The sequence below is a fragment of the Megascapheus bottae genome, chromosome 19, assembly GCF_031878675.1.
Source record: "Megascapheus bottae isolate mThoBot1 chromosome 19, mThoBot2.hap1, whole genome shotgun sequence".
NCBI classification, from domain to species: domain Eukaryota; kingdom Metazoa; phylum Chordata; class Mammalia; order Rodentia; family Geomyidae; genus Megascapheus; species Megascapheus bottae.
This window is the reverse complement of record NC_143527.1, coordinates 4,263,129-4,282,381: the sequence shown is the minus strand read 5'-3', so window position 1 is coordinate 4,282,381 and position 19,253 is coordinate 4,263,129.

The window sequence follows — 19,253 nt, the reverse complement described above, 5'->3', positions numbered from 1 at the left end:
AGACTCCCCACCACTGTGGAGTACCCACAGACGGAATACAGAGGTGTGAGTACTGCAGCGGGCCCCCAAACACATCGGGAAAACAGAGCGGGTGCCAAGCAATAGAACTTAACTCAGACCCCTCCACCCCACCAGAGAAAGACTGGCGGGAGTAGGGGGGCAAGGAATTTAGAATCCTGTCCCTTCCCTCAACAGCCCCCTCCCCCAGGCCATTGACTGGAGATTGACAGGCGGGCTACCAAAGACCCAGCACCCCACCAAGGGAGGCGGGGCTGTCCCAACTCCCACCCGCCCAATGGGCTCAACTCCCAGCCCTCTGACTAGAGACTGACAGGCCGGCAGAACCTAAGACTCAGCACCCCACCAGGGGAGGTGGAGCTGTCCCAGCTCCACCCGCCCACCAGGCTCCTCTTCCAGGCCACTGGAACTGGAGAGTGGAGGGCGCTGGGACCCTGCCTTACAACAGCGGATAGGGGGTGCAGGAAAATAGGATCCAGCATCTGCCTCCCCTCAATTCTTGAGCGGGCATCCTCCAGCTGGGAATCCTGAGCAAGACAGCACCGAGGGGCCCCCCACAGTCACTTGGAGCCCATGTCCTCAGCAGGGTCCCGCCCCTGGAAACAGAGCTGTCTCCTGCTGGTCCTGCTGAGAGCCCCTGGAAACTCTCAAACCCCAGACCCTTGGCTGGGGGCCGCCCCTGGAAGCAGCACAGGAAAAGGTCTGCCCAGCCCGCTCAGACTGAATCTCACAGATCCATCCCATGGCCCACTGTGAGGCCACTGGTTGGATTGAGAGATAATTGTGCAGCAACACAAAAGTTTTTATCTAATACTTTCCAAACTTTGTACTCAAATATGCTACCTACTTACCAACTTAGGTCAGTTATCCTTACGCTATACCTATTCTTCATTACTACAATATTCTTACACTCCTACGTTAATCCTCTTGTACCTCCCCTGACCTCTCTCATTCTATTTTTCTATCTCTGGTCCTCTGTTAGTTTTTAAACCCTTATACTGCATGGACCTACACTTGATGGCTGTTGAGCAATACTGTATATATAAGTATTCAATTATATTCTAGGCTCACGGGGACTTAAAGATAATAGGGACTGGATTGAGGGGCTTATTGTTTTGGTCATAAATCGCTTATCAGTAGTTGTATTAGACTGGTTTGTAAGTGCACAAAAAGAAAGAGTGATAACACCAATCAAAAGTTGTGAACATCTAGTGTCTGCCAGCTACAGAGGTCTAGGTTGGTTATATCTGAAAAACTATAATCATGTTTAGTATTAATCTTGCTCCCATTTTCAAATGGGCAGAACAAGAAACTCAAGAAAAATGTCAAATCAAGAAACAACATCCCCCAGCGAATATAAACAGACAATGGAACAGTCACAGGCAAACCTAGAGGAGACTCTTCCAAGTGCTATACAAATGCAATTGATAAACATCATTAATGAAAAATGTGAAAATATAAAGAAAGAGATAAGGGAGGAAGCCATAGCTGAACAAGAGGAAACCATAAACAAGGCGATAAATGAAAAAGAAGAAGCCACAAAGGAGGCCATAATAAAGGTTTTTCAAAGAAAGATGGATGAATTCATAGAATCCGCAAATAAAAAGATGACCGAACTCCAGCAAATGTCCAAAGAAAATAAAGCTACTGAGCTAACCACTCAAATGGAAATCAAGGAGCTAAAGAAATCCATACATGATCTAAAAGAAGAGATGCAAGGCATCAAAAATGAGCAATTAGAAGCAAGGGAGATGAAAAATAAAGTAGATAGCTTTGATAGCATGTTAGACAATGCAGAGGAGAGAATTTCCGGGGCTGAAGATAATTTAGTTATTATAGAGAAAGAACAGAAAATGAGTCAATCCAAATATAGTAAATATGAGAGAGCGCTTCAGGAGGTCCAAGATACAATTAGGAAGCCTAATTTAAGGCTATTTGGTATTGAGGTGGGTCTGGAGAAAGAGGTCAATGGTATTGGAAATATACTTCAGGGAATCATCTCAGAGAATTTCCCAAATAATCCAGAAGGGCAGGCCAATCCAGATACAAGAAGCTTTTAGAACCCCAAACAGACATGACCAGAAAAGAACATCCCACCGCCACATCATAATCCGAATTGGATCAATAGAGACGAAAGAAAGGATCCTAAAAGCAGCCAGGGAGAAGAGAACAATCACCTATAAAGGCAAACCAATCAGAATAACCCCAGATTTCTCAGCAGAGACCATGCAAGCTAGAAGTGACTGGAAGCATATAAGTCATGCCCTTAAGTCAAATAACTACCAACCAAGAATACTGTACCCAGCTAAGCTCTCATTCATAACTGAGGGAACAATAAAAACATTCCATTCCAGGGAAAAGCTGCAACAATATGTAGCAATAAAACCAACACTACAGAGAATTCTCAAAGATGTTCTATACATAGAAAACCAAAATAAATGCAATATAGGGAAAGAAATGGCACCTAAACAGCATACCATCTAAGGACCACAAGAACTGTCAAGACACAGGGCCTAATAAAAGCTTTTAAAAATGGTAGGAACTAATAAATATCTCTCAATCCTAACTCTCAATATCAATGGACTTAACTCTCCAAGTAAACGACATAGACTGTCTAGTTGGATCAAAAAGCAAGAGTCATCGTTCTTCTGTCTTCAAGAGACACATCTTACCCAAAAAAACAATCATCTTTTGAAAGTGAGAGGTTGGAATAAACTCTATCAAGCTAACGGCCCCCATAAACAGGCTGGAGTTGCCATCTTCATATCAGATAAAATAGACTTCAAACTAAAATGAGTGAGAAAAAGACAAAGAAGGTTACTACATACTACTAAAGGGATCTTTCCTGCAGGAAGACATAATGATCCTAAATATTTATACACCCAATCCCGGAGCTCCGAACTTCATCAAGCAAACTTTACTTACACTGAAACCATACATAGATCGAAACACAGTGATTCTTGATGACTTTAACACACCACTCTCACCTATGGACAGATCAACAAGGCAAAAACTCAACAGAGAAACCTTAGAACTGAACAACTATATAGACCAACTAGATCTAACAGACATCTGCAGAATATTCCACCCAGCAACAACACAATATACGTTTTTCTCAGCAGCACATGGAACATTTTCCAAAATAGACCACATCTTAGGCCATAAAACAAACCTGGACAGATTCAGAAACACTGAAATTATTCCATGCACACTCTCAGACCACAAAGGCATCAAATTGAAACTGAACACACGTCTCCACCAACGAAAACCCTGTAACTCATGGAGACTGAACAACACATTGTTGAACCACCAATGGGTCATCGAAGAGATAAGAACAGAAATCCAACAGTTTATGAAATTTAACAGTAAGGAGCACACAAAATATCAACTCCTTTGGGACACAGCAAATGCAGTACTCAGAGAAAAATTTCTAGCGCTGAGTGCCTACAACAACAAGTTGGAAAACAATCTCAAACCAACAAGTTAATGTGTCACCTTAAGCTCCTGGAAAAAGAGCAACAAACCAACCCTAATCCCACTAGAAGGAAGCAAATTCTTAAAATCAAAGCAGAATTAAATGAATTGGAATCCAAAAAAACTATAGAAAGAATCAACAAAACAAGGAGTTGGTTCTTTGAAAGAATTAACAAAATTGACAAACCCTTAGCAAATCTTACCAAAAAAAGAAGAGAGCATATCGAAATAAACAAAATCGCAGATGAAAATGGTAATATCACGACAGAAATTACCAAGATCCAGAATATCATGAGGGAATACTTCTCAAACCTTTCCGCCAACAAATTTGAGAATCTAGAAGAAATGGACGAATTCCTAGCCCATATTAACATACCCACACGGAACCAAGAAGAACTAAGCCAACTCAACAGGCCTATTTCAAGCTCTGAAATAGAAATGGCAATTAGAGAACTTCCACCTAAGAAAACCCCAGGGCCAGATGGATTCACAGCTGAATTCTATAAGGTCTTCAAAGCAGAGCTCACACCAATACTCCTCAAGCTCTTCAACGAAATTGAAAATGAAGGTTCTTTACCAAACTCATTCTATGAAGCCAGTATAAGCCTCATCCCCAAACCAGACAGAGATTCATCAAAGAAAGAGAACTATAAACCTATTTCTTTGATGAACATCGATGCAAAACTTCTCAACCAAATACTGGCCAACCGTCTACAACAAATCATCAAAAAAATTATACACTATGATCAAACTGGATTTATCACAGGGAGGCAAAGCTGGTTCAACATACACAAATCAATTAATATAATTCAACACATCAACAGGAGCAAGGACAAAAATCACATGATTGTCTCAATAGATGCGGAAAAGGCATTTGACAAGATCCAACACCCCTTTATGTTAAAAGCTCTGGAGAAACTAGGAATCCATGGAACATTTCTCAGTATAATAAAGGCTGTGTATGACAAACCCACAGCTAGTATTACACTTAATGGTGAAAATCTAAAGCCATTCCCTCTAAAATCAGGAAAGAGACAAGGATGCCCACTCTCTCCACTCCTCTTTAACATAGTACTAGAATTCCTAGCCAGTGCAATAAGGCAAGAAGCAAGCATAAAGGGGATGCAAGAAGGGAAAGAGGAAGTAAAACTATCCCTCTTTGCAGATGACATGATTCTGTATTTAAAGAATCCTATAGACTCCACTCCCAAGCTCCTTGAGCTGATTCAAAACTTTGGAAGGGTAGCAGGCTATAAAATTAACCTTCAAAATCAACTGCCTTCCTTTACGCCAACAGTGAGAGGAACGAGGCAATAATCAGGAAAGCAACTCCTTTCACAATAGCCTCAAAGAAAATAAAGTACCTAGGAATTAGCTTATCTAAGAATGTAAAGGATCTTTTTGATGAAAACTTTAAAACACTGAAAAAGGAAATTAAAGCAGAACTAAGGAAATGGAAAAACCTCCCATGCTTCTGGATGGAAGAATCAACATTGTGAAAATGGCAATCTTGCCACGGGCTATCTACAAATTCAACGCAATACCCATCAATATCCCAATGGCATTCTTTAAAGAAATACAAGAGGCAATTCAAAATTTCATATGGAATAATAAAAGACCCCGTATAGCAAAAACACTTCTTAGCAGAAAGAACAGCGCAGGGGGAATTTCAATTCCAAACTTTAGACTCTATTACACGGCTATAATTCTCAAAATACCTTGGTACTGGCACAAGAACAGGCCTGAAGACCAATGGAATAGAAATGAGGACCCAGATATTAAACCACAGACCTATGGCCACCTAATCTTTGACAAGGGAGCCAAAAATATAGAATGGAAGAAAGACAGCCTCTTCAACAAGTTGTGCTGGCAGAACTGGTTAAGCACCTGCAGAAAACTAAAGTTGGATCCTTCTTTGTCACCCTGCACTAGAATTAACTCCAAATGGATGAAAGACCTGGAGGTAAAAGCTGACACACTGAAAACTTTACAGGAAGGAATAGGAGATACACTAGGCCTCCTTGGCACAGGTCGAAACTTTCTTAATAAGGACCAAGAATCACAACAAATCAGAGAAAGGCTGGATAAGTGGGACTGCATTAAACTGTGGAGCTTTTGTATGGCAAAGGACATAGCTAGTAAATTATTTAGGAAGCCTACAGAGTGGGAGAAGATCTTCACCAACCAAACAACGGACAAAGGCCTCATATCTAAAATATATCAACAACTCAAAAAATTGAATCACTCCAAAACTAATCTCCAAAGTAACAACCATCCCATTAAAAAATGGGCCAAAGACTTAAAGAGAGTCTTCTCTGAAGAAGAAACAAAAATGGCCTATGGACACCTGAAGAAATGCTCAACATCTCTGATCATAAAAGAAATGCAAATCAAAACAACTCTAAGATTCCACCTCACTCCTGTTAGAATGGCCAAGATCAGGAAAACGAATAATAACAGATGCTGGAGGGGATGTGGCCAGGAGGGATCACTACTACACTGTTGGTGGGAGTGCAAACTCGTTCAACCACTGTGGAAAGCAGTGTGGCAGTTCCTCAAAAGGCTAAACATAGAGCTCCCCTATGACCCAGCAATTCCACTACTTGGCATTTACCCAACCATCCAGAAAGTAGGGCATACTAAATCCACCAGCACAACAATGTTCATTACAGCACTATTTACCATAGCAAGGATATGGAACCAACCTAGATGTCCCTCAGTTGATGAGTGGATCAACAAGTTGTGGTATTTGTACACCATAGAATTCTATGTTGCTGTCAGGAAAAATGACATCGACCCATTTGTTAGGAAATGGAAAGACTTAGAAAAAATCATATTAAGTGAAGTAAGCCAGACTCAAAGGAACTTAGGCTCAATGGTTTCCCTCATTTGTCATAATCAGTAGAAACCTTGTGCTCTACTAGCAGAGATCTGCAATAGAGCAAAACCTTGATACATAAGGCCATATAGTATGAAGCTAATTGAAAGGACCGCCAGGGTATTGAAAAAAAAAGCCATATAACGAATGATTGCTGTCCTTAATGTACTATGTTATCTCTCATCTCCTTTGCTGTCCCTTGGGTAACTCATATTGTTACAGTATCTCACTTTGTTATCTGATATATTGAATTGATTTGTATTTGGTTCTTTGAAATTTGATAGGAAGGGGGAAAACCAAGACGGGTGGGGGGTTTGGGGGGGGAGGGTAATGGGTACCAAGACATGTGAAAGGGTATCAATGTATGTGAATTAATGTACCTTCTATCTGGCAAATATCATGTAACCCTTTTATTAAGTACAAGAAAAAAATTAAAAAAATAACATAGAGAGAGTAGTTAAACTTACATTTACATTCTTTAGGTAATGGGTCCATTACTTCTTAAACATTGTTACTTCTTTCCATGTTTCACCCCCACTTCTTTCCCCCAGCACTCCTAAGTTATAGAGTTCATTTTCAACATGTAGCTGCTATTACTTCAAAGTCTACAAAGCTATAGTAATAAAAGTACTGGCACAAGAACAGGCCTAATGACCAATGGGATAGAACAGAAGACCAAGAAATGAAACTGAAGACCTATGGCCACCTAATCTTCAATAAGGGAGCCAAAAAAATAGGTTAGAAAAAAGATAGCCTCTTCAATACGTGGTGCTGGCAGAATTGGTTAAACACATACAGACTAAAATTGGATCCTTATTGTCATACTGCACCAAAATCCACTCCAAATGGTTGAAAGACCTTGTGATAAAAGTAGATACCTTCTCTTTCTTATAAGTGTTGCAATTTTCATCTCTGACACAGATTTTGCATTTCTTCAAAATATGTTTATCAAAATACATTCATTTAAGAATAATTTGAGATGTCTATGTAAAGATGATTGATGGAATGTCTTTGCAGTTGTGTAGCTCAAAGAAATTTTCTTCCATCCAAGGACAACATTACCCATAAGGCTCTTGCTTAGAAAAAAAACTACTAATATTTTGAATCTCTTGCCAGGTAGTGGCAAATAATGCCTTCCAAGCTTATGAGATTTCCAGTCCACTATGGGAGCTGTCATTCACTAGTGGATTCATTCTCATGCCTAAGCCCCTACCCACTCACCTCAGGTTTATGATGAAAGACTGTGCTAAGGAAACCTGAAAATCCCCTAAGCTGGAAAGATGCTCAGAGAATCTAAAAGATGATTCATTGCTCAGAACACCATTTGTCATTTGCAAAAGGGTAGAGAGTTCCAGCTGAGACTAATGATGCTGCCTGAACACACACACTCATGTGCGTGTGTGTATGTGTGTGTGAGAGACACAGACAGACAGACAGACAGACCCAGAGTCGGAGAAACAGAGGAGAGTCAGATCATACAAAACAACAACTGCTTCCTCACAGCATTTTAAATAAAAAAAATCTTATAATAAGTCTGACCTCATGTTTTTCATAGGCAATTATGGAAATCATTGAAGCCACACCAGCTCCTGTCTGTTTGCACCAGCTCTTGGTAAGAGGCCACATTATGTCTTTGTCTAACCTTAGAGGAAGACTGTACTCCATGGAAGCCACAGGGCTTCACCTGGCCATGCCCCACAAACAAATCTAAAGCCCCTTTCCTTTCTATTGTCCATTTTCTGATGGCATAAACGTCTGTCTGCACTCTGGCTATTTCAGTGGCTTTGGGTCTCCAACAACTAAGACAAATCTGGACCAGTGCGTGCGAGGCCCACACGGCCTCTTCAAGCACTTCAGCCCCTGGTTTCAGTGGCTTAGGTTTCACTACATTAACTATTAGGAACAAGAGAAACGAATGTCATGCAGTGGCTTGCTGAGTCTGGACTTGGAGTGTGAGGCTGCTAAGAATGTGGCAATTCTATTAGATGGCAGAAATGAGCAGAATATTTCTATTATACAGTGCTGTGATTACAGTAAATGGGAATGAATAGTGTATATTTTATAATCTAATTAGCTCAATTAAACCACTCTGTAGTTTTGTACCACATAGTTTTGTCATTGAAACAAAAAAAATTAAATAAGTAAATAACTTGTTTGATATGGAAATTTTATGGTTAGCAAAACTTAAAATTATGAACTTTAAAAATCTGGTCAAAATATTTCTACATATAAGTTCAAGCAGCTCAGGGGAATTCTTGGAGCTAATCTCACATGTCTCCACGCAGGTCTATATGGTATTCAGATGTCTGGAAAATGAATGGCATGAAAATAATCTTGAAAGTAATTTGTGATACATGAGGATGGTTCCTGCTACAGGAGGAAGTAGAACACCTTTAAAAATGTCAAAGTAAAGGACTGATGGACAGGTCAGAACTCTATTTATAATGAAAAGAGGGACATTCTGTGAAGAAGGTTGAAGGAAACCAGATAATTTAGAATCAGAAAATCTGCATTGTAAGCATCAGTAGAAGCAATTCTTCCATGAAAAGGAATACAATCTAATACTATAGAATAAACAAATATAAAACAAATGCATAAACATCCCTATATGTACATACATAATACTTTTTTATCTTCCATAGGTATTGAAATTTGTTTGGTAATTGTTGGAATGTATTATAACACTTTCTTGTGGGGATCACTACTTAGAGAGAGAAATTTGTCAAATATTCCTGTAATACTAAAAAGGGGACTGTTGTAAAAACTGGCAAGTATTTGTGCTATTCAAGATTGTATATATGGCCGGACACGGTGGCTCACACCTGTAATCCGAGCTACTCAGGGGACTGAGATCTGAGGATCAAAGTTCAAAGCCAGCCCGAGCACAAAAGGACCTGAGACTCTTATCTCCAATTAACCTCTAGAAAATGGGAAGTCAGGCTTGGCTAGAGGGTAGAGTGGTAGCTTTGAGCTGAAGAGCTCAGGGATAGCACCCAGGCAGAGTTCAAGCCCCATGACACAGCAACAACAACAAAATAACATATAAATGTCATAATCTTATAATACCCATAACATCATAGAAACACAGATTGAAAATTACAAATATTGATAGCAAACAAAGGAACCAGTATAATGTTCAAGTAGCAAAATAAAGCAAGGTGAAGTGCAGTGCTAGCACTGAACACAGGTCACATGCTGAACGTTAGTTTGGGCAGGTGTTGCGCCCCAGGACTGTAGCCATGAGTCCCTTCTCTGCCAGGGATTTGCTCAGGAACTGGGGAAGGTGACTAAACCTTCCTGAGATTAATAGAAAGAAGCACGGGAGCCAGGATTTGCAGCATAGTGAACTCTAAGATACCTACTGTGGTGACAAGGGGGCCCAGCAGGGGACATACTGGTGAAAAGGGAGGGGCTGTGCAGAGCTGGGAAGACCAACTTCCACTCTCAGGTTCATTACCACTGGAAGAAAAAGTACGACAGGGCAGCTCATCACATCATTCTTTCTCGACTGAATTTCACACGAATATGACATGCTGATAATTAATTCTCCATCAAAATTATGGGGGACACTTTTTGACTCTCTGAGTTTCTCTCTGTTCTATTCTCACTTGCTTCAAAGAGAGGCCATGATATGTATATTGAAATTAATGAAAAATGTCAGTATGTACTTGTGTTCATAGTTTTTTTTATTTTTTAATCTCTTGAATTATTACATAATATCTTATAAGAATTATGGATGCTTGTGCTTAGTTGGTGAGGGAATAATGAAATGGAAAGACTGATGGAAGGGAAATTTGCATTAAAAATATTTGAATATTTTAACTTAACGCAAATGTTGACAGATCTAACAATTTAGAACAAGTCTTGACTCACATTTCTTATAATACTGAAAAGAAAGCAGTGATGATGGTTTAAAGGAAACTGGGTTGGATAACTGCTACTGAAAATTGTTGAAGAATGTTTTTGTCTCTGACCTCGGGGTATTTCCAAAAACAGTAGTAGAACAAATAACTCATGTTTTATTTGCTTTTGAGATTTAAATACAAATTATAATATTATGAGCATGAAAAGAGACTATGGGCTTTAGAATTAATGAGCAATGCAGATATATACTCTGAGAAATTAAAAAATAAACAGGAATAGTTTAGGAAAACCCGTGTGTGTGTGTGTGTGTGTGTGTGTGTGTGTGTGTGTGTGTGTGTGATTTCACTCCCTATTCTGGATTAATTTTTCTACAATATGCACACATCTGGTGCTTAGGTATGCTAGGTTGATCCAAGTATCCGATCTTGAAGGATATAAATCATTAGTGGCAGGTCAAAATTCTATAAAACACATCTAATGTGACTTTGAGGTCCAGTTGCTAGATCCCATAGTAAGCCTTAATGGGTGGGTAGTGGTGTTTCCCTCTAGTTTGGATTTGGTCTTCGAATCTTTTCAGATATAGTAATTTTGCTTTGTTGTCTGTCTGTCCTCTTGGAAGGAACATCTCCTCCAGTCCTCTGTGTGTTTTTGAGTCAAGTCTGATGATGGCACTGTGGAGAAGAGACACAGAAAATTGCTCTGTGTCTTCTTTCTGTCTTTCCTACTGGACATTCTCTCTGTTGGGGTAGGAAAGTAAAATGTAAGGAGGTGAGGTCATTCTCTGATTTTGTAAACAAAGTCCAGTCTCTCGGTGGAAGTGTGTATTAAGATGTGACTTCTGCATTTTGTCAAGGGACACAGCGCTGGGCTGTTGACTATGGCCACTCTCTATCTGTACTGTCCCCCAGTCTGTCAGCTCGAACCCTTGACCCGTGATGAACATCCTGCAAAGGAGAAACAGGGGCAGTGGAGGGGCCAGAGAAAGGGGACTGCCCAGAACCAAGGAGAGGCCTGCTCAAGGTGACATTTGTTGAGTGAGTGTCTCCTAAGGCCTAGGATTTCTTTCCTTGTAGGAAAGCTCTGTTCTGGTTCATAGTTCACGGTGACCACAACTTCAGCCCCCATTCCTCCATTCCCACCCAGAAGAGAAGAGGAAGTTTCTTGGAGCTACTCTGCTGGAGCAGGTTGAGGTTTGTGGAGGCAAAAAGCCTTGCATCTACAGAGACCTTCCCAGGAAGTCGGCATCGCCTGCTGCTCCAGACACCATCAGTGTTCGCATGGATGGCTCTCTACCCTTTTTCCAGCTGTCAACCCGGGCCACCAAGGCTATGAATGAGTATCTCACAGACTTGGGCAGTGAACTCTGCAGACTCTCTTCACGAGCGAGAGAAAGCGGGGACTTCCTGTCCAATGTTGACTTTTTGTCTTTGTAGTTGTAAGGGTAATAGGTTTAGAGGTTTTTGCATGTGAGAATTTGAGGAGTCTAAGTTTTCTATGTATATTTTAGCTGAAAACCAACATTTTACTATCTATATTCTCTGAGTTGTTTTGCATTCTATAGTCACACAGTTGATGATTCTGTAATTGCAAGGTTATTTTTAGTGGTGCAAATAGTAGTAAAGTTGGATAAAGGGAAGACAACTAAATAGATACTAATCTAAATCTGATTCCTAATTATTCTCTATATCTCAGTGCTGAGAAGTAGAATCACAACTTTCTAGGGGTTGTTATTTTACTAGGGGAATTCAGGTGGTATTTGAAGATGATTAAGAAAAGGTTGTCTTGGGAAGGCAATCTGACAAGAATGCTTCAGGTTACCATGGAGATGCAAGGAAAGAATTGCAAACAGATTGCAATAACTTCCGCTATGCATCTCATGTATAGGTTACATGTATACTCATCTGTGTATATACCCATAGATATATACCCCTTTATGATACATGTAAAGTAATATTTCCATTTCAGAGTTGCTAAATAGCATAATTGAATCATCTAAATTGCTTAGAAATGACCAAAGATGTCACTTCTAAATCTGTAAAGTTCCAGATTCTTACTATGAGAAAATATTCATGTAGTATCTTGAATGGACTTCAGTGAAAAATTTGGACATTGTAATACCTATTATGATAGCATGGCATGCCCTTCTTATTTTTCTTCTACTTTGACCTGATAATTTTTTTTCTTCTGTAACAGTGATGTGATCTTTCTTTTTACACAAGTAATAAAAATACATTTGTCTGGCTATTTTTTCTGTTTTCTTTACCATCTACATGGGGTGGATGAAAAGATGCATTCATACCTTGATAGACAGTGAAATCCTTGAGAACATGTATTTCCTCAATTGTTACTGAAGCATGGTACTCAAAATCTAACGTATGCAATTGTAGCGTCTTTGTATATAAAATGCTTAATGCAAACGAAACTGCACAGTATTCCATGCTTTATTTCAAACTTTTTGTTGGAGGTAAATACATACTTACATATATTATACATTATATATATGCACACACATACATATAAGAATTATCTGTTAATCCCATAAGTTTGATTTCAGAAGAAAGTGAAGTAACAAGAGAGGAGATGTTCCAAAGTTCTTCTTGGTATTTTCCTCAAGATATTTCAAAAGTTTCTTCGTGTTCTGGAATTTCTTGACCTTGCATGAAGCCCACCTCTGAGAGGTAGTTCAGTATTTTATGTAGAGGCAGGAAGTCATTAGTTTCATCAACTTGGCTTTTTTCATTAGTTCAAACTATTGTCAGAAAATCACGCTATAAATCAGCATTCCACTTTGCTGAAAATTGCTTTTCTCAATAGATTTTATATTGTTTTATTTTATTTTTTGCTTTGATTTTTTAAATTAAAGAATGTATTAACATTGGTTTTTAAATCATATACGATTTTATATTATTTTAACACTATATATTTTAACAATACAAGAAATAAAAATAGGTAAATATAAATTATAGGCTATTGGTCTTGGAACCCGCAGAAATGAATGTCTAGAATCTTTTAATATTATAAAGCTTCCAGAAAAGGTTTTTAAGCTTGTGTTTAGTTTCACTCTTACAAACAAAACAAAACAAAACTTACCAATCTCTCCTTTCCCAAAGGAAGAGTTACAGAGCAGTACATTTAGAAACGCTGATAGGAAATATTTTCTCTGAATGGATGCTGTGCTGAGAACAATGGTAATTACCGGTATAGAGGAGAGTTAGAAAATCACTGACTATAATAAGCTACAATCGAACTCTACCTTTGGGAGAAGCATTGGTGCACGACACAAAATCAAAAGCTCTCCAGGCAGAAATCAACAATCATGTCACAGATACAGGGCTTCTTTGCTTCGGTGGCTGTTGAAACATTTTAATAATGTAAACTTGGAGGCATTCAATAATCACAGGTTATTGAATCATAATGAAATTCATCCAACCTTCTCATTTAATGAGAAGGAACACTAAGGAGGGTGAGTCAACATGTAAAGTCAAGGTTGACCCAGCCCAGAATTTTTCCATAATCATTTCTGATGTTCATCAACACCAATGTCATCACCTTCTTATGTTTTTTTCTATTTATACTTTAAAATTTGTATTTATAAGCAAAAACTAAAAAAAAGGTCTAAATAATTCAATGGTTGCTTTTCAAACCAGACTGAAAAGGGAAGAATGGAATCCAGAATGTTTCTCTAACAGCTAGAACAATTCTTGCTAAAAGAGTGAGATAGGCCCACTGTAGTCGTAAACTGGTTAAATGGCAACTCCTTTGTACAACCACCTAAAGATTACTTTGAATTAAAGGAGAAAAATTTAAATTTCAATCACTTAAAAAAGAAACTAGACATGATTTATTTAGAACAAACATATTTTATATGATAAACAGTAGTAATGCAATTACAAGCCTGCAAAAGAGAATTCTGTGTGTAGTAATGAGCCAAAATCAAATGATTAAATTCTGGATATTTATAATTATATCTTGTATAGTAAAGAAGTGACATGTTGAATTTTGGTGTTATGCGTCAAAATTTCAAGAAACTTTCAAAACTCACTCAAATCATTTACAATAGAGCAAAACCTAGATACATAAGGCCATATAGTACTAACGCTAAATGAAAGGACTTCCAGGATATAGAAACAAAAGCCATATAATGAGTGATTGTTGTCCTTAATGTACTCTGTTATCTCTCATCTCTTTTGCTGTTCCTTGGTTATCTCATATTGTTACAGTATTTTACCTTGTTATCTGGTTTATTGTATATATGTGTATTTGGTTAGTTGAAATAGGATAGGGAAGGGGGGGAAACAAGATGAGGGGTGGGGTGGGAGAAGGGAAATGCAGACCAAGACATGAGAAAGGATATCAATGTATGTGAAGTAATGCAATTCCATCTGGTGAATATAATGTAACCCTTCTATTAATTACAATAAAAATATATGAAAAAAACTCACTCAAATCACACATTTGATGGCTTATATCTCTCTGGAACCTCTTTGTTTATGACTATTGCGCTTCTACTGCCATTGTATTACATGCTCTGAATAGATAAGTTATATATGTAAAATTAGATATATACATATATATGAATATATATATAAACACTAAACTGTGTCACTGGACAAATTCTGTTATTCAGAACTATGTCGGTAAGCAGCAGCAAGATTGAGTTCGGTTTCTGTAAACCAAGATGTTGAGGACTTTTCAGGAAGCAGTAGGATAATGCTTTCTTTTAGAAAAAGGATGAGATAGGACTGCACCCTCTTTTGTGATCTCCTTTGAAGATTTTCCTTGAGAAGAGCAGGAGCACAGGTATATGGATCACAAGGGGCATTCTAGGGTATGGTTTTCCTATGGCTCATTAAGTACCGTCCGTACATGATAATGTCATGATAAAGCATATTATGTACACTTAGCTAATAATAAAATTCTAACAGCTAAACTGAAAGAAGTCTTTTATAATACAAAAGCTTCTGACAATTTTGCTAGTTCACTATTGCTTTGATTTTTATCTTTAAGCTGCTTTAAATTTTTTTACAGTGGGTGATGCCAAATGAGCTCATAATTATCTCTCAAATATGGTGTCCAAGAATGCAAGACATCAGTTAGAAATCATGGTTCTGGCCCCAGCTCTCCTGCTGAAATGGCTTAGGGCAAATGGTTTCACTACACTGAGCCAAGTCTCTTCTGGTAACTTATGAGTAAAACAGAACAATTCTGGATTTGTAGGGTAATTATGAGGATAAATATGGTCATCTTATGCAATGTATTCATAGATTGTTATGTGTACGTGCAATATTTTATATGTGACCATCTCATGCTGATCTCTTTGTGTCTAGTTCATGGCACTTAATATAGCAAACTCAAGTTTTACTTATATTGCATAGATTATACCTATACAACATATATATTTACACAAGTGGCATGTGTCAAAGTTCTTGCAATAGACAAAGCATATAAATATAGTAAAAACAGAATTTCAAATTTTAGAAAAATCTGTAACTACACAAATAATTCAGTGACACATCAAATTAATTGATGAAAACTAGTTGGTCAGAAAAATATAAATTTTTTGAGTATTCATATTTAAGGCATACTGTCATATGTTTCCAGATTTCTTTTTTTTTCTGCCACTCCTGGGGCTTGAACTCAGGGCCTAGGTACTGTCCTTGGGCTTTCTCAAGGCTAGAGATTTACCACTTGAGTCCCAGCACCATTTACGGCTTTTTCTATGTATGGGGTGCCAAGGAATGGAACCCAGGTCTTCATCCATGCAAGCAAGCCCTCTGCCACTAGGCCAGACTCCTGGTCCCATGTTTTCAGATTTATTAGAAATGCCTTATTCCCCAAATCCTGGATACACTCCATGAAAAAATGGGTGAAATGTAAAGAAAAGCAGAGAAAAGGTGGCTCATCCGAAATTTCAGTGTGAATTTCAAAACTCGGATTCACTGACTGATTTGGGAAGAGAAATGATCCACCCAGTGGAGTGGAGCATAGCATATTCCTTGCAATGGCATCAATCTGTTTAATCCTACGGCCTCCTTGGAAGAAGGTGGTCGAGTATGAAAGTGCCATTTATTTTAATTTGACCTGAAAGTAGGTAATGAAATATTCTTAAAGATATTTACTGAAACGAGCTTTAAACTTAAGCACCTTTCCATTCTGGAGCCGAAGGTCTTAAAAGCCTGCATTTATCTCTTCCATCCAGCCTTACGAATGATGTGAGCTTCCACACTCACATTTAGTGCCTCTGAGCACTTGGTAGCTTACAGCATCTATCTTTATTCTTAAATGCAAAAAACACATTTTCACTTTAACTGCATAGAAAAATGCAGACGTTTAAAGTCAAGTCCAAAGAGCACTGTCCATAGTGTCCATACTGTGAAGTGCTCACAGTGGCAGAGCAGTGAGGTCGATCTGTAGAAAGAACAGTGTCTGGACACATGAGGAAAAATTGGACAGTCCTTTCATTTTGTGAATATGTAAATGGGATGAAATGCCATGACACATGTAGGGGGCAAATTTCCAAATTTTAATTAAACTTCAATGATTCCCTTAGAGGATTCGGGTTTTCATGAGAATCTCACTTCCCACCCTCTCGTGGGTGAGAACAAAGCCCTGTAGTTCTGTACCTACCAAAGACTGTGAAGATCCAACCTTCCTGGAAGCAAGTTCAATGGCAAACTCTAAATTATTCGGGTCTGATGTTCACGCTTTTGTTTCTATTTATCTTACAGTCTTGAGGGAATTATGCGGATATTTGCTCTACATTAACTCTGGACCCAAAATCTTTAGTTGCATGAAAGCTGGATTGAATGGCATTTACCACACACAAAACAGAAGGAAACAAAACCCTCGTTTTACAAGTTCCCCCAACAAAACCTAGTTCCTGTTTTCTGCTTTTTATCTCTGATTTAATTTGTATCGTTCTCTTATTGCTTTATAGATCTATTCCCTCATCATCCTAAATATTCTAATAGTAACTCAAGATTTTGGAGACCATAGTCATTTACTACCCCCTCTTCTGACTGTGGTGAAAGCTGAGCCCTTGAGGACTTTGCAACTGAAACATGTTCACATCTCTGAGATGGACATAAGCTTAATGATTTTTATATTAAATACTTACAAAACAAGGTGGAGATCTGAGGACTGCAGTTCAAAGCCAGCCCTAGCACTAAAGAGAGCTTATTTCAAATTAATCACTAGAAAATGGGAAGTGGAGCTGTGGTTTCAGGGGTAGGGTGGTAGCCTTGAGCTGAAGAGCTGAGGGGAGGACTCAGACCGAGAGTTCAAGCCCCATGACCCATTAAAAAATTGGTTATTTATATAGTCACAATGAATTCAGACAGATCATCCTCACATGAAACAAAAAGATGAGGTATGAGAAGTAAGTGTATTTTACAAGTAAAATAGCCTCACTGAGAAAAGTATAAATTCACACTTTCAGGAAAGAAAACTTTTGCACAACAATATTTTATTGTTATGCAAATACTCCATATAAATTTTACAGATATAATATGTAGCTATAGACATAGTATGTAGAAAAATTTTGGAAAATATGCATTTGAAAGATGCATTTCTAAGATTTCTTGGCATTTTTAACCACAAATATTTTCAAATTGCTTTATTAGGTATAAAATTGTTATTAATAACTGACATAATTTTGCACAGGTATTTATTTGCAATTTTAACTTTTCTACTACTTTATATGATCCTCTTATTTTTATATTCTAAATCTATGTATGATGATTAATTATCTTTCATGTAAATGAAACCCATCAAGTTAATATTATCAATATTTAGTTAATTTATTAACACTGCTACGATAGTAATAATCTGGGTGATATTAATGGATCTATATAGTGTTATTATTTTATATAAAATGATATAAAATAACTAGAATTTCATAGTAAAAGACCATTTAACATCTAAGTGACTGTGAAACAATTTCAAGATTATTAGACTAGAATAGAAAATAAAATGGAGTCTTCTTAATAAACTTTTTGATTTAAATTTTGTTGTAATGGTGGCATACAGATATACAATACATTTTATTGTAGGGATGATATGCAGTAAAACAAGTAGGGAAACGAGCACAGCTCTTTTTGAGATGTATTGTTCCTTTCATTCAATTTCTCCCACTTTTTCTCCCCAGCATGTTCTTAGTAATTTTTAAAGGTTGCTTTGTTCAATTGGAGAAATGTATCTTTCTTTCCATAAGAACTTCAAGTAACTGCAATAGAAAACCATATTTCTGTGATTGATTTTTTACCATTTAAACAAATTATGGTCAGAAAGTCATTTTTGCCAGTTCTGATTAAAATTATTGCATTTTAAAATAAGAGTTTTATGACTTTCACTGAATAAAATATATTTAGCTTATATGACTTTGAAATAGCCCACTGGTTATACAGACCAATTCTGTCACAGGGTAATCGATCTTTTTATTTGAATTTTTGCTATCATAACTGATACGTTACCTAAACATTGCCTGTTTCTAAGAAAGATTACAAATATGGAAACGTTGTTTGGCAATTTGCTTAGTGTAAAAAAGACCATAGGTCATAAAGAAACAGACAAATAGCTCTTGGTTCAAACCCTATCACTTTTCATACTGTAATCCATAGTATTTCAAATATTTATTGCCTCTACTAAAGCTCAGTATGAATAAATTTTTATTTCCTTGTGTGAAATTTATAGGATATTATCAATAATTTTAAGCAATGTAAACTCAGTCCTAATGAAAGACTTTTGATACATAAATTATGGCACATTTGAAGTAGTAGACTGTGGATCCATTAGCTGGTGCTATGAATAATATTTAATGGATACTATGCCTGAAGAATTATTGGTTAGAAAGTAGACTTCCTTTGAAAAAGACTAAAGAATCAAGGAATGGATAGTTTCATTTTCCTATTTTGGAATTTAATTTATTTTCCATGTGAATTCCAAAGGATAGATAATTTTATTAAAAATTTATATGAATCAAAAGGAAAATGTGTGGAAATATGAATCAACCACTCTTGGA